General features: G+C 38.3%; 1 pseudogene; it reads right to left on the reverse strand.

Moving 5' to 3' along the window:
* Positions 1 to 4,275: 4,275 nt before the first annotated feature.
* On the reverse strand, positions 4,276 to 4,394 carry LOC117239851 (annotated as a pseudogene).
* Between the last annotated feature and the right edge of the window lie 16,193 nt (positions 4,395 to 20,587).

The raw sequence follows: 20,587 nt of genomic DNA on the forward strand, positions 1-20,587 counted from the left end.
TGGTTAGCTATGCGAGAGTAACGAATGAAAATAAGATAGTCTCAGCAGGAAATACTTCAAAGATATATAACAAATACAGAAAGTTGATAGGGATCGCATTCAAAGATCATGGTTTATATAAAATAAGTAGTTACATTGAAAGGCAAGAATCTCACGCTAATAATGTAGGAAAAATGACAAATAAGGAAAAATTTCACAGGATCTTAGGGCATGTAAACTTTAATTATTTAGATACAACGTGCAAGAAAAAATTAGTTGAGGGAATGCCAGAAAATTTTGAGCAAGTACAATTAAAATGTGGTACATGTATCCAAAATAAAATGTACAATTTACCCTTCCAAAATAGCCGTAGTAGAGCACGCGAGATTTTAGAATTAGTACATACCGATTTAAATGGATCTCATAAAAATACCGGGTTTGATGGATCTAAATATTTCTTAACATTTATAGACGACTACAGTAAGTGCGCATTGATTTATACTTTGAAATCACAAGATGAAGTTTACAATTGTTTCCTTGATTATATAAACAAAGTTGAAAATCTCACTGGTAGGAAGATAAAGAGATTAAGATGCGATAATGGAAAAGAATATATGAACAAAAACAGTCTAATTAGAGAAAAGGGAATTGTCGTAAAACCATGCCCATCTCATGTTCACGAGTTAAATGGAACAGCTGAGCGCTACAATAGAACAATCATGAATTCCGCTAGATACTTATTACATGATTCAAAGCTGAATATTAAATATTAGCCGGAAATAGTTAGAGCCGCGGCGTTCTTAAAAAATAGAACCATTACGAACACATATGAAAATAAAACACCATTTAAAATATTTTTTAAAAGGAAACCGAATATAAATAATTTAAGATTGTACGGAAGTAGAGTTTTCGTAAGAATACTCGAAGTTAAAAGAAATTCGAAATGGGACAAAAAAACAGACACTGGGATACTTGTAGGATATGAAAACAATGGATATAGGATACTAGTTAATAATAAAATTGTAATTGCAAGACACGTAGAATTTATAGGTGAAGATGATAATTTAGTAGGATTTCGAGGAGAAGATGGACCAGGCAATGAGACAGAAAAGGTTTTTGACGAACATTCGGATGTAAACGAAAAGGTCGAGCAGGTTGCAATAAAAAAGGAGAGAAATTCAAGTAACGAATCAGAAGAAAAACTTGAGGACACAGAAAGTAATTTGAGAAGGTCAGGACGGGAAAGAAAGAAACCTCAAAGATATGGCCAAACGAGCTCATATTTCATTTATGTGAATGTAGTTAGCGCAGACAGTCCTCAAACCTATGAAAAAGCTTTAAGTGGAGATGACAGCGGTTCATGGAAAGAAGCAGTGGATCGAGAAATGAATAGTTTAATCAAAAATAAGATCTGGCAATTAGTAGAGAAACCGAAAGACAAAAAAGTATTAGTATCCGTGCCGATTCGGACCTTTCATCCTGCGACATGATTGAGTGTCCGGAGGAACAAAAATGCACGCGACTCACCATTAGAAGTGGAGAAGCGGAAAACGTTCCCATCGACACTGCACTATCTCAGCAAATATCATTTCAAAGACTAACATCAGGCAGGAATTGTCGAAAATCCAATGGTGGAAATGGAGGTTCTGAAAAATCTGTTACAAAACAAAACATGATAAGTAATCGCTGATTATTTGGAATGTTGGAGATTGTGAAAAATGGAAATTTATTATACTCGTAACTTTAGTAATAATAAAGATTGAAATTCTAATAAACATCCATAAATGTAAAAACTGAAACTCTAATATAAAAGTTTAAAATCTAGAAATCAAAAATCTAACGATTTTTTAAACATATTAGTCATTTGTTTTATAATTTGGTATTAAGACTTTAACACTTTTTTTATTTTAATAGAAGAATAATCTTAGAAAACCCTACCCTATGAAATTTTCAATCAAATTGTATTTCTTAATCAATAGTATTCAAAGCAAAATATACAGAATACACATAATTCAAGTAAGATATGTAAAGTTACTTACATTCTTGGCTTTTGAGCCACCGTTGGAGCATTCCCAAAGAAGACAAAGAAGTTCAAGCTGTGATATGTCTATAACAAAATAGAAAATATCATTAATATTGTTAATACACAATAATAAGCATGGAAATTTAACAATAATAAAGACTAAACTCTAATAAGTATATAAATTGAAACTCTAATATAAATGTTTGAGAATAAAACATTCACTGATTTTTGATACGTATCAGACAGTTTTATTGTACTTTAATGTTAAGATTTTAAGACTTTATTTCAATTAAAAAGGACATTTACAGCTTTCTAAATTATCAATCGTTTTATTGTATAATTAACAATATTTCAAACAAAATATAATAAATAGAACGAATTGAAATACAATATGTAAAACTACTTACATTCTTGAGCTCCTGCAGAGGCTTTGTCCTCTTGATGCACTGACTCTAGTACCGAAAAAGAATGTTCAAAAGAATATAAAATAAGACCACATTACCACGACCGCAAAAATTATAACCGTCGAACAAGAGCTCTAATGTCGCATACAAAATTGTTTGATAAAATTGTATTGCTTTCGCGTGTGATTATTTAATTGGATTTAATCAAAACGACCGTGATTTGAAAATACTGAAAAATACTTTTGCGGAGCAAACACTGACTCTACAAACCGCATTGCACGCGGTCACAAAGATTCCCTAAAAATAGAGTTGTTTATGTGTGAGGTGGGGTGGGATGGGGAGTAGGAAAGAAGCGAAATATTGTTTCGATATTTTTCTTCTTTTCTCTATCGAGCGTTTATTTGGAAAATAGTGCTACTTTTCTTTTGCGTATGAAAAATATTAATTTAAAATTACAAGATATTTCTCGATATCGAACAAATGTTTGCGAATACCGTGAATGCAATGTGAGCATTTGCAAGAATTATACTATGAATGTTCGTTACTAGAATATCAGATATACGCTCCACTAATACACTAGAATCCCGTGTTATAAACAGTTGAAAATATTTGCAAGATTTCGAAAGTTCACAACTAAATATACTTAAATAATACTACAGAAACACATGCGAAATCTTGTTTTGAAGTACTTGAATTTACTTGCGCGTCACCTCTATCAAAAAAATATATGTTACAAAGTTAAAAAATATACTAATGAATAATGCGAAGAACACACTAATGAAAGTAATAAAGAGCCGACGCTACCAATAGGTTATAATACGTTACAAACCTGACGCAACACTATCCATGTTATCGGTACGAAATGAGACGACTAAATGACTCCTTGTACCTTAGTTTCGCATAGCAACTTCCATAGTGGCGAGAGAAGGGGGGACACACGAGCCGGTGGCACAAGCAGCTACGCAGTTAACGATTACACGTTACTAGACAAAGAAATGTATACATAAACAAAAACATTCCTATTCTACGGAGCACTTCCTTTCGAATTACGCAGCAGGAATCCTTCGAATTGCGCAGCACAATTCTTTCTCTACACCGATATTTACAAACATCGTACAATAATTAGTAGCCCCACTGGCAGCATTCAGTATCACAGACACGTTTGTCTAAATTGGAACGAGAGAAAGAAATCCACCTAGTAAACTCGCGGACGAGATAATCGCAGTATATGTCTCTGAATACCATGGTCTTCTCTGCGACTTGTACGAGGTAAACTGCTGGCCATGTATCGTTTGAATTGACGATCAGTGTGCGTCTCGTTGCTTAGACTAACCTCCTTTCGTTTGCGTAAGAAGATTTTCTCTCGTGCAGTATTATTTTGACCGATTTTCAATTGTCTATATAATTAAAAAGGAAAGACAAAGACGCAATTCTTTATGCTTGATTTTTGTCTTATTTCGGCCTTAAGAGTCATCCCTTAAATTTCCTGACACCTGTATAATAGGAACCCTACGTGATTACTTATCTTTTTTTTATATATATATTTACGTGGAGGAAATCCGCACGGACGCCAGGCCGCTTCTGGGGAAAGCGGCGTGACAGTGTCGGACTCCAACCGACTAAAACCTCCACGATCGAGAGCGGGCCCGGGAACCGGTGTGAGCGTTGCAACCCCCTCCCCCCCTCCGCGCACCTAATACCGCCACTGATGGAGCGGTGTGTGGCCATTGTCACACCGCGCCTCACCGCTGGAGCCACCGTGCCAGGCAGCCCGGTTCCCGTAACGAACTGCTTGGCGGCCACGAGATGCTGAGACGCTAGCGCTCAAGTCCGAACCCCACCAGGGGGCGCGGCGGGCCCAGCGCGCCTCGTCAACGCCACACGGAGTTCCCAGGCGATCACCCATGCAAGTACTATCCGTGCCCGGCGCTGCTTAACTTTCGTGATCTGACGGGAACAAGTACACTCAACGCGGCCAGGGCGTTGACTACGTGATTACTTATCTAAATCATAATAAGTATTTATTAAGCAATCTTTTCTTCACAAAGTACAATTACGCAATTATATTCCTATAGTGTGCTCATAATTTTCACATTACACTGGCACACGCAACACTTTGCAAATGATCCTTTTTCATAATGACTGCTTCTAAACTACACCATCGTGACTTCCTAACATTTGGCGTAATTGTTCCTTTGGGTTGGATATCATAACAGTTGCACCATCCAGTTGCCTTTAAATTAAATTGTGTGGCGGATCGGTATCAATAGGACGCCGACAGGTCGAGGCATCAACGCGGCGCAACACCTCCCGGGCGATCCGCGGATACCAACCGCCAACACTGGAGGGCTACGACGACAACGAGTCTGTCTATCTCGCTAGCGGTCGAATATAAAGACGATTGATACAAATACCGCACCTAGCGAGACTCCCTCTACGTCTAAGACAGGGACTACCGGGCATAGCCTTAGTGACGAGTCCACCGGTAGTCCCGGGACGAAACGCAAAACTCTCTTTTCATCTGCCACAATTGTTTTATGCAATTCTTTTAAATTTAAATGTATATTTAATACGTCATATTTTACATGGGTTGTGTATCTATTCCACATTTTGCATCCACCATATTTTTATTATATATGTCGGAGACAAGAGGACACCGGTGCCTTCCCTCTGAAACCTCGGGAAAATCCATAAAAACATTGTAATTAAAATCTACAGTTGTAATTAAACGATTTGCCGTCTTTCTACCCAATTGTATTTGTTTGAGACTTGTGACAATGAGCTTGGGCTCAAGGCGACAATTAGTCGCCGAACGTAGCCGCGGTCAACGGAACGAACTCTCCATCTAACAAAGGCATTGAGTAATCCTGTAGCTCTCCTTAAAAGAAAGATTTGTAGCGGCAGTAAACATTCCAACGGTTTCTGTCCCGTAGCTCGCCACACGCAGATCCTATTTTCCGGGCAGGATGTTTACCAGATGCCGACGCGTCTCCGCAGTACGTGATCGGCTAGCCCGAGGACCGTTATAAACACTAATATCTAGTTACCTAAAATCCCTCAACAGATACACAGTCTTTGTCCCAGTTACGGGAAGACAGGAGAGACCTATTTTTCCACGAACGACGTCTCCCACTAGCAACCCTCCCTCAAGGGCAGCTAGCATCCTTTTCTAACTACCGATATGGAGATTGGCCAATTAGCAGCAACGTCAATTTCCCTTACCTTCCGAACGTAGGATGTCCCCGACGAATCCGATGATCTCGTGTCCTTAGACACACCCCGTCATAGTTTTCCTCTGGGGTATCACCGGGACGGAAAGTCATTCTCCCTTGCGGTCTCATCGACAAAAAGAATTAACTCCTTACGGTCAGCGAATATTAACACAGAATCCGACTTAGATTTTTGCGAGTGCGTACGACTACCGTCCCGTTGTCCGCGGATCCATTATTGAACCTAGGATCATTGTCATTAGTTTCTCGAGTACCTAACTACCACGGTTACTTGTCCGGTTCTATGGTAATCGTACTTGCACTAGCCAATGTCTTCTCTATGGCATAACGACGACGTGTAATCCAAACGAAGATTCGCTTCACGTCCCTAACCCTAATTCTAATGTAAACCCGACATATATATGTCGGAGATGAAAGGACATCGGAGCCTTCCCTTTGGAATTTCGAGAAAATCCCTTAACACCGTAATCTAGATTCTATCACAGGCGTAATTAAACAATTGTCGTCATTCGATCCGATTGTATTTGTTCGTGATAATGAGCTTGCATCATTATCGCGACGGAAAGTCGTTCTCTCGTGAGGTCGTATTAGCGAGTTACTTAGTGTCTGTAGGGTGTCGGTGGATATTCCACGTTTTAAGAAAGAGCCCGACTTAGATTTTGTGAGCATGTACATCTATCATCCCGTTGATCGCGGATTCGTTATTGAACCTAGGATCATTGTCATTAGTTTCTCGAGTATGTAATTACCACGGTTACTTGTTAAATTCTATAATAATCGTATTTGCACTAGTCAATGTCTTCTCTATTGCATAACGACAACGTGTAATCCAAACGAAGATTCGTTTCACACCCCTAACCCTAATTCTAATGTAAACCCGACATATATATACAGTGAATTGTTAATTATGTTTCATAGTATGTATAACAATATATTTTAATGTTTTGAACCCTACTGATGTTTGCATTGCTTCTGTTAAACTTAATTTTCTCAAATTAAATGTTTTATCACATGTATTACTTTTCTTCTAAAGACTTCATTTATATTAATGATTACATTCTGCTTTTCATTATAACTAGTGAGATCAAATTATGTTACGACCCTTCGCGGAGAGACGCGGTCGCGAGGAAGACGCGTCAGCGAGAGGCGTAAATTCTCGCTACGATTCTACTAATCGACGCCGCGAAATAGTCGTTCCCCTGTTTTGATTAAGATAACAGAGGTGGTTCAAATGAATTTATCATTATATTAACAGGTTAACATAAAATTGTCTAACTTATTACCTTAGTTACCTTACTTTATAATCTTAATTTCGTTAAACAAAGCAAGATTGAAACAATAGCATGGAGAAAATGAAAAATTACTTAAAATTATCGGTCGGAAATGACCAAGTATGCAGAAGAAGGGTTAAGCGCTTTTTAAGTGCGTATTCGCTTTTAATACTATTATGAAAATAATAAAAGAGAAAAGTTATTTATTCCTAGGTGAAAAATGTGGTAAGCGAATAATTTTCTCGCGGTTGAAAATTTGAAGTCCATTGATATTTTCTCTATAATATACGAACATACGAATGAATATTTAAAATGTCGCGCAACGACTACTAAACTATTTAATAAACACTAACCTTACCAGGGCTAGCCAAATGACTGGTTTAAAGATCTAATTTAAAATTGTACATTTATCGTTATTTCTTTTGTTCATCTAGCTTTATGTGAATTGTTATATTCTCCGATTAATTGATTTCTCAACTTTTGAAACCAGTTATGTGACCGGGCCTGATGAGATTAGTGTCAAAAGCCAGCCTCAAATTTTCTTCAATTTCTGATCTTCGACTGATCTTCAGTATTTTGCCTCCGACCTTTCACCAGCAATTATATTTAATAAATGAAATGCAATGTAAGACTTGCCAACGTTTAGGCCATGTGGCTTTTAACTGCAACAGACTGCCGCAGCGTTAAATTCAACGATAAATTATGATCCAGATGAATGTATTAATCCAGATTCCTGTACCGAAGAAAGCGAGGATAACACAAATCAACCTTGTTGCGTGTCGTGTAAAAATTTTGATCATCCTGTTCACATCAAGATTGCTCTCAACGCTCACTGTTAGTGTTAAGGAGGCGATGGCAAAAGAAAATTTGGAATATTATCGAAGAGCGAAACAAATAAATACGATTAGTTCGTGAAACAAGTGACTCAAAAAATTCTTGCAGTCAAATTCCATCGAATAATAAACTAGATTGTCCTAAACTCTGTATTCCCTTATTTCATCGCGATATATCTGATGGCTAAATATGAACCACAACCCTAACACTGTCCTTGGAGAAACGGCTAAATACTATAATACAAAGCTCAAACTCTAAACTTATAGGGGAAATCTTCACGTTTATACCGCAGCATCATAGCTCAACAGTGAACCGGTTCCTCTCACTTCACTAAATAATAGGGCGACGATCCCCTAGACGAGTCAAGTAACTCGGCGGTAAGAACAGAGCATCGCTTGCAGCACTCAAGATCTTCAAACATATCCTACCGCCACGTATAGCCAATATGAAGCTAAATCTATATATCCATTATTAAACTATGTTTTGTTCCTTGACAATGTTTCACATCAATCACATATTTAAGAGGAAACAGCGCTTGCCCTCCTTATAAATGAAATAACAGCACAACAACGGAACTTACTTAGAACAGCTCTATTTCTGTCAACAAACAAGTGGTCCGTAATGTGGCGACCTCTACTCGAGGTTGCGAATGGAACTCGAGCATCGCGCCTGGAGGCATATCGATCCGCACAGCAACATGGTGTCTCGAAAATAAAACTTGGCAAACAACCATTTTGTCGGGAACTTTCGCTTAGTAAATTCCTCCTATTCCAACTTATTCCATGCTATTAACCCTTGTGATTGGAATGGACTCACTCTCTCAATCTAAAACTAACAGGGCGATAAGCCAATAACGAAAAGTGAAAAGAATAATACTCTTAACAATGCAGCTTGTTATATGGCTCTCGATACACCGTAGTACGCTCTCAGAATCAGAAATTTTCAAACTTGCTTCATTTAAGGTAACTTTATGAATTTCTGATTGATTCTCTAACAATTTATTTAAGTCTTCTATTGCTGTTTCACGTTCTTTCAACTGTTCGTTAAATTTGTTGTTTAGCATATCCACTCGAGAAATTTCGAGTTCTAGAGCATCGTTTCTTCTTCAGAAATTTGACTTATTTTCTCTTGTCTGCTGCTACATGTTGCTGTTATTTTATCAACTTCTTTCAACATAGGTGCTTGTTCTTTCTTTTTCAAGGAATATATCATTGTCCGTCCCTTGGGATTTTACTTTTATAACTGTATGTTCTTCATCTAAATTTATTACATAGTCTTCAGCTTCCATTCTCACTTGTTTTGTTACTGACTCGAACATATGAGCTGCACGTCCTTATACTGAGTAGGTTTTTAAATTTTGTCTGGCGTTTGATATTATTTTTAGGCGATGATAACTCAAGCAAGGATTTAATCCACTGATCCATCATTTACTTTTTGCACTTCAGATACACTATCCTTTTCATTATCACATAAATTATTTTCTATAATAGGAGTTCAGAAATCTTTGGTTCACTGATACTGATTTCATTGGTTTCTTCAAATTCCTTAAAGTTATCTTTAGGAACTTCGATATTGTCGTTATCACAATCATTTGAAACAATTTTACCTACTTCCTCATCCTCAGCTGTAGCATCATAGCATTTCATCAAAGGAGAAATGTTGGAATACAACGATATCAGTCGCATGCGGATAGAGTGTTTGATCGTACAGATTCTTCCATTCGTTGCCCAGCGCCATCCCCACCAGCGTGCGTTCGTGAGATGCACCACGGCAGTTAGCACGTGCATGCTTTTTCAAAAGACGCCGGAAGAAGCGTGAGGATATGGATGGAACATTATAGATGGGCACGTCGAGAAGCTACTAGAAGGTTCTGTGCCACATGTGACGCCACACAGACACCCACATAGGTCACACTCATTACTGCATAGAGAGTGGGGCTCTAAACCTTTTCAAGGGCCATGGGTCACTAAGCCGGTCTGTGAATAACTAGCAAACTGTCTACATTCCAGAACGCACATTTATAACTCTTGAAATAATTGTTTAATAAATATCACATTGTATTATTTCAACATAAACATTGTGTCTTCCACAGAATATTAATCCTAATTCCAAGATTAAATTCTAACAAGAAATATCCTCCACTTTATTAATTTTAATAAAACATTATTTTTCAGTACTTTTTTCTTTTTAATAATTCTGATGTTTCTTAGGAACTTTCTACTATATCTTCTGCATCATGTTGAGCTTGATTTTTCTTTCTTCTATGGACTTAAGATCTTGATTTAAGCTTTGTGTTTCGCTGTATGATTTATTATTATTAACAACTTCAACAATATTTTCATATTTTTTGTAAAGTAAATCACATTTAACATCTGATATACATTTTGAAGTAATTTCTATCTGTATATTTTTTTCCTTTCCCCTACTTCTTTTTCTCCTACTAATGAATTCTTTTTATTCTATAAAATAGTTTTTGTATCTTCAATTTTATTAAGTTCAGTTCTTATTTTTAATAATTTATTTTTATCTAATTTAGATAATGCTTGTGAGTCTTTTACTACATCTTCCATATCATTTTGAATGTGGCTCCTATCTTCAGTAAATTTAATATTTTGAACGCTATCATTAATTTCAATAGCTCTTTCAGTATCATATAAATCGCACTTATTATTTGATATACCTTTTGAATTAACTACTGTCTCTGCAGTTTCTTCTTTTGTATTTTCTTCGACATGTCTTTGTTCTTCTAATCCATTCTTTTTATTTTGTACGATGTTTCTTGGATCTTCACCTTTTTTAACTTCAACCGTGCCCCTAGGTCTGCCTCTATGTTTCGCTTCTCTCTTTGCGATATTAGCATTTTTGTTTTCTTCTGATTGCTTTTCATTATCACAACACTTCGATCGCCGACTACGCGATAGGGGACTGTCAAATAACATATTTATACGTAAACGAGATATTTCATTCCTATTACGTTGGCTTAAATTCGCTTCATCAATTGCTATTACACTCGTTACTGCATTATCATTTTCTACAGATTTACACCTATCGCTATCACTAGCTGTGTCCGTTAAAAGAACTTTGCTTCGTTGACGCGCATTAGTTGTTTCGCTTTCACTATCTGAAACTGATCACCCACTCCCGATAGTAGAATCAATCAATCCTAATGTATACATCTACAAATTTAAAGCCATCGTAGCAGAATACCCATCCACTAGGTAAACAAAATAAAAACCTGCCAAGCACGAACGCTGTATAGATTGTTGTCACCTGTTCGATTCGTGCTAGATTTGACTAAAAAACTCATGCGAAGTTATTTAAAATATAAAATTCGAATTAACATCTAGTTTTCAACAACCTGTCTAAAGATACCGCTCACAAACAAGCCATCATTTCTTGAAACAAATATATAAGATTTATTTATGTTATCAATTTTGTTGTGTGTCGAAATACAGCCTACTCAAAACATTCTATGGACCAAACAAAAAAATTGTTGACATTGATTGTCAACAAGTCCTATAAACTAAGATCTTTCATATTTCTTTTGCTTTTGATAATTAGACACAACCTCCCGCTAGCCGATGAGTCATTCTGCTATATTTGGCTTATCCTTTGTTATTATACAAATTACTGCCATTGTTCACGGCTGACCTACTAATTCGTTTAGTGACTAGACACTACGTTAGATATTTTAATCAAATAAACTCATAATTGTAGCGATAAAATACTTCCTATCACTACAATATATAATCTAAAATTTAAACATCCTGCTTCAGGGCTACATATCCAGTGAATTAACGGCGCCTGAACAATCCCTTAAAACGGGTAAATCTATAACTTTATTATCTAATTTCAACCTAATATCCAAAAACTGATCAACATAATTTCACTATGCCCAAAAAGCATCGCCTTACAAATGATATCGATATTTACGATATTTCTTTGCTATATTAATATAGTATTATTTGTTATAGATCCAGACCAACAATACGGACACACAAAAAACTACTGCAACAGAAACCCGGCGTGTGTCAAATGTGCAGAAAACCACCTAACAACAAACTGCTCATACATAGGAAAGATAAACGAAGTAAAATGCTATAACTGTAATGGAAACCACCCAACAATAGAGAAAGAAATGTTAATACCAGATCACTAATTTGGGTTCAGAATCAGGCACTCCACGATAGAGGAAATTCACAGGCCCATGAACGAAATTTGACTAGCAATAGAAAAGAAACAATACTGTTTAGCTCTCTTCATGGGCATTGAGAAAGCATTTGATAAAGTGAACCACGAATACCACTTACAAACAAGCAAAAAACACTTCCCGCAACAAATACACCACTCATTCAAGTCATACTTAAGCAACAGAATCTTTGTAGTAAAAATAAAGGATGTATGTTCTGAAGTAAAAGCATCAAGGCAGGGGTACCGCAAGGAAGCGTCTTAGGACCAATATTATATATACTATACACGGCCGACATACCAACAACTACCAACAGCAAAATACTCACATTCACAGACGACACGGCTATACTAGATAGGCACACTAATCCAGAAACAACATTCACATTACTACAAGAGCACATCACAAAAATAGAAAAATGACTACAAGATAAGCAAATAAAAATAAACCCCAGTAAATACAACCATATTAAATTTACACTAAGAAAACGGAAACCATCAAATACTCAATTGAATGACGCGCGCATAACGCAAACAAAGCAAGCTAAATACCTAGGACTCCACTTAGACACACAACTTACATGGGAACAACACATTAAATCAATTATAGATAAAATACGGATATAAAGAAGGGAGATGTACTGGCTAACTAGTCGAAACTCTAAATTCACCATAGGAAATAAACTAAAAATCTACAAAACGATAATAAAATCGTGTAATAAATCGATAATAAATTCGTTTGTCTGATTGAAGGACTTTAGTTAGCTAAATCTTAACATTTATAACGGGCCCTCGGGCTACCTGAACATGTACTGCGGAGACGCATCGACATCTGGCAATCATCTTACTCGAAGAATAGGGCCTGCGTGTGACGAGCTACGGGACAGAGACCGTTGGAATGTTTACTGTCGAGCGTTACAACTATTTCGTTTTTAAAGAGAGCTATAGAATTGCTCCATGTCTTTGTTAGACAAAGCGTTCATCCCTTGACCGCGGCTACGTTGGGCGACAGACTGTCGCCTCGAGCCAAAGCTCACTATCACTAACCTCGAACAATTACAATCGGATTGAATAACTACAATTGTTTAATTACAGCTATAGTAGACTCTGGATTACAATGTTGCGGAATTATCCAAAATTCCAGAGGCTCCGGTGGTCTTTCATTTCAGACATGTATAATCGCATTCCCTTCGGACTCAAAAACGCACCAGCAACGTTCCAACGCACGATGGATACCGCACTACCGGGATTAGTAGGACATAACTGTAATATCGAAAAAAAAGGATAGAAATTTTTTTTTATTACTTACAATTTATTAATATTAAACTGAATGTACAGATATAAATTGGGCAGAGAACGATATTTATTTAACGGAAACTAAATGTAATACTCGTATCTATATCAAATAACTTTACAGTTATTTGATCACTCTCGTCACAACGAATCTAACACACACACACTCTCTCTCTCTAACAACTCTATCAATTCTCACGACTCTACTCTTCGACGACTCGAAACCTCTAACGACTCTACTCTTCGACAACTCGAAACCTCTAACGACTCTACTCTTCAACGACTCAATTCGCTCTGACTCTCGCAACACACTCCTGCCCGGTCGTGCTCGTTCTTGCTCTCGTCCTCTCACACACATACACACTTTTCGGCTCACATACTCTGGCCTCTCGATTGCCACTCCTTGAAATATGAAACCGTACCTCTGTTTTGATGCTGCTTATCCTTTCTCGCGTCGCTGTTACTAGGCGCTCTTGGATGTAAACAAACCACGAAAGACGACGTACACGGTTTTTTCTATTTTCAACCGATCTCTAATTCAAATCTATTCTACGATATTACATAACTGTTTAGTATACTTAGACATCATAATATTCTGAAGCACCATCTAAGAACATAACCGAAATCTAGCTATTGTATTAGAAAGATTGCAAAATTTAGGATTAAAGATACAACCGGACAAATGCGAATTTTAGAATATCTAGGTCACGTAGTAACAAAGAAAGGAGTGAAACCCAATCCCAAAGAGATTCAGGCCGTGAAAGATTTTAAAATACCAAAAACCGCGACTCAAATAAAACCATTCTCAGGACTCGTTGGATACTACAGAAAATTTATACACGACTTTTATAAATTCGCGAAACCATTGACAGATCTCACAAAGAAAGACACTCCATTCCACTGGACTGATAAATAACAGCTTGCATTTGACACATTGAAACAAAAACTCTGTGATGCTCCGGTACTACAATACCCAGATTTTGAGAAAACATTTACATTAATAACACAATCGATCAAACCAATAGATTACAACATTGAACTAATAAACCGTTAATGCAAACCACTTTGCGCTTACATACCAGAGATAAACAATCTAAAAATCAAGTATAGAAATCTCGAAAACCTAACGCATTAACTTAAAATTGTTATTACACTATAGAAGCAAACTCGGACTGCTCAACGGCATGGGCTCAGTATCTAAAACTCTATTCGGTGTTACGTTTTTGTTTGGTTCGTTTTGGTTGTGTTGCCGTTAATTTTTGAATTTAGATTAAATGGTAGTGTTGTCTGACGTTTAATGCGATTGGCAATTAAACTCCACGTTTCGGCTAACCTGGTACGCGCAGGAGTACTGGCACGGGAGAGGATAAAAGTTGGTGAAAATAAATGTTCGCTTAATCTAATAATATAATAATATTATTAGACAAATATTCTTCACAAAAAATGTTTATTCGTATTCTAATTGGATATTGCCAGAATACTCGTTGAAATTTCGAATATTCGAAGTCACAATCGTTCGCAATACGTTTTCACTCTTATTAATTACAAGATTTTAATTTGATAGATTTTCAATAATTTACAAATTGACAAATACAAACACGTCGATTAAGAAGACTAACAAAAACTGGGAACTAATGAAACAAAGAACTAAAAGCTAAAGAACTAAAGGACTAAAGAACTTAAGAACTGAGAGCAAAAGATAAGAGCTAAAGGAACTAAGAGCTGAAAAGCTAAGGAACTAAAGAATTGAAAGGCAAAGGAACGGAGAAATTAAGAGCTAAAGGAATTGAGAATTAATCGCTATGAACAAAGAAATTACTTGCCAAGAATTGGGGAACTGATCGCCAAGAATCAAGGAATTAATCACCAAGAACTGAGGAATTAACTACTCTGAACTAAGGAATTATTTCTCTCTCTTCTATGTCGCTACGCTTATTTATATTTAGGTCTACCGTGGAGGGGTCGTCATGTGACGGGTTATTCCGTGGGAGTTCTGAGGCTCGAATTTGGTTTCTATACAAATTGTTAAAGTTTATTTAAATTTCAAATTGAAACGCTCACTCGCGCTATTGGCAGTTTTAGTCTACGTTACGGCGCGTGCGCACCGCGGGACGTGACATCGGAACTCTCCTTAAAAAAGATCTAGAACTCATTAACGAAAATATTGATACATTATTTGACTCCAACAATAAAATAAAAACAATCCTTAGTAATCAAACCGCACTTATCAAACGCGTGCTAGACTATGCCATGACGAATCAACTCGAAAATGTTACCAACGTCATACACAAGATTGAAAACCATAAGGAGAAAAACGAAACATTGATCTCTTTACTAATTCAAACTGAATTTACCATATCGGAGTTCCATATTAACATCGACGAAATTTTTAACACTATCGTATCAGGAAAACAAGGAATCATAAACCCGCAAATTATGGAACCTAAACAATTCTTAACAATACTCGACCAAATAACGAAACAAAACTTTATGAGTAATCATATCGATCTTTCAGTTCAAAACTTTCTACTAATTCTAGATCTAAGTAAACTAAAATTATGGACAAATGATAACAAACTTATATATACGATAACTGTACCGCTTTTAGAAGACAACGAATGGAAAATAACAAAAATTTATCCGATACTGAAACTGATACTAATCAACTTAGAACGATACACCTTTATCGATAGCCACTACTTAAACAAATATAAACGAACGGCAATCATCGACATTACTCAACCAAGTCACAATAGAATCAGTTCACCTGAATGTAGAATCGAATTAACTAATAATCAACAGACAGTCAAAACCTGCCCAACTGCTGTATTCAAGTTGGAAGAATTGACGTTCATACTCTTACAGACTGAAAATCATTATATCATTATCATTAGGAAAAATGTGCAGATCGACGTATCGTGTAAAACACATAAAATCTTAGAAATCGGACAACCGAGTTTAATTAGCAGCAAAACTGGAGTTCGACTCGAGACGTCGTTGCTTGCGGACGTGTTTGCCGCGAGCTCCCGCTCGTGAGCATAAGGCTAATTGTAATAGTAGTTGGTTAGGGATAGATGTGTCATATCGTGGGTGGAATTAGTTTAAAGGAAACATCAGAAAGATGGACCCTTTGGGGCGGGACAACTACCTGACGTTAATAGAGGAGGAGGTTACTCGATTTATGGAAACTGAATAGCAGGTACCAGATAATATCCCGACCGTAGACTGGATAAGGGCTGGTAAATGGTTAGAGGGAAAGAGTGGAACGGAAATGAATACAGTAGTGCACGTGGATGGAAAGAGGGTGAAAACGGGAAAGATGAAGGGAGTAATGGGTATTTACTGGTCCGACAGCGATGCGGTTAGAGATTTGGTCACGGCGGGCAGGGAGACCATGAACGTCCTGCAGAAGAGCGAGGGTGGGAAGATAAGGCTGTCGCCAAGACCGTCAACTCGGTCAACCTGAACTACCTGATGATGAAAGATGAACTACCTGAGTGAGGTGCTGGAGAGAGGGTTGCACGGGAATAAATTAAGCATGTTGTTCGCGGGTGAGCTTGGGAACGAGGCAATTGGCATGGATCTAATCGATGCGGCGAGAAATTTCCGTACATGGAAAGTGCCCCTTGATCAAGGAGGCTTTGACCAGCATCAGAGAAATGCGGTGATAGCGATGACGCTATTTTGCATAGGCAGACATCTTTTAAAATTTGTGCCGTAAATAAGAATAGTTATTTATATAATCAGTTTTACCTTATCAAGGAGAAAGAGGATAAATTTCTTTATCACTGACAGCGCTAAGCATGCAGTACCTACAAATTAAATACATTGGCTCACCTTACCAGCGTGATATGGGTGATTGGGTTAAGTGGGACTCAGCAGATGGTTGCCATACCGACTAAAAACCCCTCCTCTATCCGCTCTTCTTATGGTACAGATACCAACCCCGGAACTGCCTTTAGGCATTACTTCAGGGTTGGCCCTAACTTCCTATTCTTCTTCTTCTTTCTACGTCCATCTCCTGTTTTTGTCTCGCCTTCATAATTCTTCTGCACAGTGCGTGGAACTTATTCCAGTTGTCCTCTTCCTTAATTACCTCCTCAATAACATTTCTCCTCGTCAATGTCGTGCCAACATAGCTCTCCAGTTCGGTCCTATCGAGGACCCACCTAGGGCAGTGAAACAACGCATGCTCCGCGTCGTCTACTTCCGTGTCGCAATCCCAGTATCTGGAGTGAACTTCTTTGCTGATCGTCCTACGGTACACGTTGAATATCCCTTTCCACAAAATTTTCAGCAATTTCTGCTCTAGATCCGTCAATATGCACAGCGCTGCACGCGACACAGTTCTGTAGGCCGTAGACGATCTCATAAGTGCGGCCCTTTGTGCCCTCTTCAAGATGTTTCTATTCCTCTTGGTCAACAGCGCTTTGGCCCATACCGGGGACGCATAAAGCACCACCGACTCCCATATTCCATAGTAAAGCTTCCTGACTGAGCCAATGTGACGAGGGTGATATGCCTGGTAGTTATTTATTTATAGGACTGCAGTGACATTCCTTAAATTAAATTTAATTAATTACATTGAATAATATTGAATGAATTTAATTAACGGTTGCACGTGGGCCTATGATACTTGCCAGTTAGAGTGCAGGTAATAAGTTGAATGGCTAATGTTGACGTTTAGGTTGTTGACGAGTGTGTAAAATTGTTAATGGTAGTAAGAATCCATGGGATGACAGATACCTTGTTGTTGCTGGACCCTTGACAAGATCGAATTGCGATTTATATAACCATTTTGCAATACCGCTTGATTGGCGCGAGTAGAGGCGACGCTTACGGTGACTGGCAATCGGCGCCATGTTGTGATAGTGACCTGCTCTTCAGAGTTCGATTTCGAGATTACTGCGTCTATGTTGGACGAGAATGCCTTATACGATATTAAACAGTTGGCGCCATATTGGGATGGTAGCTTCCTCCATAATCACATTGCGGTCGGCTGAGATAAGTTCCACTGTTGAGTGTAAGTAATTTTATTTACTTTTCATGTTATTTGCTTACCGCTCCTTCGGTTATTATTAGTACGGAGCTAAGCGTATAAAGTTGTATATGTTTGATTTGATGATATCCTCATATTATCGACAGTGACCTCCGAATACTGTCTGAGTTACCACCATATTCAGGGATAATTCGAATGTGTTGACCATGTTTAACGCATGTAAATATAGTTTAAGATTGGGAAAGTGGGGTTATTTTAATCACGTGAGTTAATAACATGGAATAAGTCAGAATGGGAGTAATTGTCTAAACGAAAGTTTCCAACAAAATGGCGGCTTGCGAAGTTTAGTTCTCAATACGCCATGTTGTTGTACGGTTCGGTATGTCTCCAGGCGCAATGTTCGATGTCCACTCGCAGCTTTGGGAAGAGGTTGCCACCTTATGGACCTCTGTTGGCAGAGATAGAGTCTGCTCGTAGTGGATTCCACCGTGGTTGAGCCGTTTCATTGCAGATTTTTGGTATTTCGGAAACTTTCTCATGGTTTAAAATTATTTTAGTTAGTTTTATACAGTTGTAGCTATCTACTCGCCAAATCGCGTGTCGGGAAAAATCTGGAAGTATGGAAAAATTACTGTAGAATTTCGATACAGTCGGCTTGATATAGTCGGCTGCCCCGAAGTTCCTTTATAATATTACATTTGCATGGAGGGCAAGAGCGGTGTTCTGTGAATTTTTGATGGATGGGAAATATTGTCGAGGATAAGACGTATTTTAGTAACAGATTATAGAAGCAGCTTCCTATTGGCTATACGCGGCGGTAGGGGAGGTTTGGAAGTATAGTCTTAGATGCCATGAGCGATTTTTGTTCTTATTGCCGAGTAACTGGTCTCTTCTAGTGGATCTCTTTTATTTAACGAAATGAGAGGAGCCGGCCGAAATGAGGTTCACGGTCGAGCTATGTTGCGGCGGTATGATAGCGTGAAGATTTCCCCTGTACGTATAGAGTTTGAACATTGGATGATCATCGGCGCACTGATTTCGCTTAGAGGCACTGCGAGCGGAAATAAAATTATGATGAAACATTGAATTCGAATTCATGAGCTTTGACTATTGTAGTATTTAGCCGTTTCTCTAAGGACAAGGCTAGGATTGTAGCTTGAATTCAGCCATTAGAGTTATCACGATGGAATAAGGGAATGCAGGGTCTAGGACCGCACGTATCAATGGACTCACTTGAAGAAGACTCACTTGAACTGATTCGCGTTGACTTTGGCTACGATTTAAGGACACGATAATGATACAATTCTCTTATGACGAACGCGGCACTGTCCCTGTTCGATTATAAATTGTCCGAGATTTGTGATAATGAGCTTGGGCTGGTTACTAAAGTTCAATTCTTCACCTTATTTGTAAAACGTTCAAACTGCGGCGGAAGGAGATCACTGGTGATCTGTCAGTTTTGCGATTTTTGTGTCCACTGCGTGACACTAACATCGTGGCGTCAGCGAGGGCGTGTTTCGACTCGCGGAAACTATTTTCGGTCTGCTTCGAACACTCGATGGGCGCGTTGTCCTTTTTTGCATCTTTTAGTAAATTGTTGAGTGGTTGGAGGATTTTTGCGGCCGCTGATGTGAAATTTTGGTAGAAGTTAATCATACCGGGGTACCTTCGCAGTTGCTTAGTAGCGAGCTTTAGAACGTTCACAATCGCTTTAACGCGCTCGACCAACGGCTTAATTCCATCGGCGTTTACGGTGTATTCTAAAAATGTGATTTCGCTCGAACCAAATTCTTATTTCGCGGGGTTAATTACGACACCGTAATCGTTTAACCGTTCGAAGGTTCGCAAGTGATCGCGGTGTTGCTGCTCGTCTTCCGAGGCTATCAAGAGATCGTCGATGTACGCGTATACGAAGTCTGAAGCAGGCCGGAATCCGTACATGAATCGTAGCCACGTTTGCGCTATGCTGTCGCAAAAGAGTGCGGAGGTTGTTTGAAAGTAAAAAAATGGGAGACAGGACACCCTCCCAATTCTACAGAGAATTGAAGAAGCTAGCCGCCCCATCGATTTCTGACGACCTCGTTCTGACGCTTCGGAAGAACCGCCACCCAGTTAATGTGCAACGGATCCTGGCTGCCATAATGGAAACAAGTTCGAATGACCTCACCACAGTGGCAGACAGGATCCACGAAATAAGCCCAGAACAGTCCGGACAGACAACAGCGGACAGCGAGGAATCGAACCGTCCCCAGTCACGAAGTCCGCGGACCAGTAGCGTAAATTCGCGCGCTGCTCCTCGACGGTCGTCGCAAACCACGATCGCGATCCCCGAATATCCGAGACATGACGCAGCAAAATGGTAGGAT

This window comes from Bombus vosnesenskii, unplaced genomic scaffold (assembly GCF_011952255.1).
Source record: "Bombus vosnesenskii isolate JDL3184/JDL3185 unplaced genomic scaffold, Bvos_JDL3184-5_v1.1 scf7180000014399, whole genome shotgun sequence".
NCBI lineage: Eukaryota > Metazoa > Arthropoda > Insecta > Hymenoptera > Apidae > Bombus > Bombus vosnesenskii.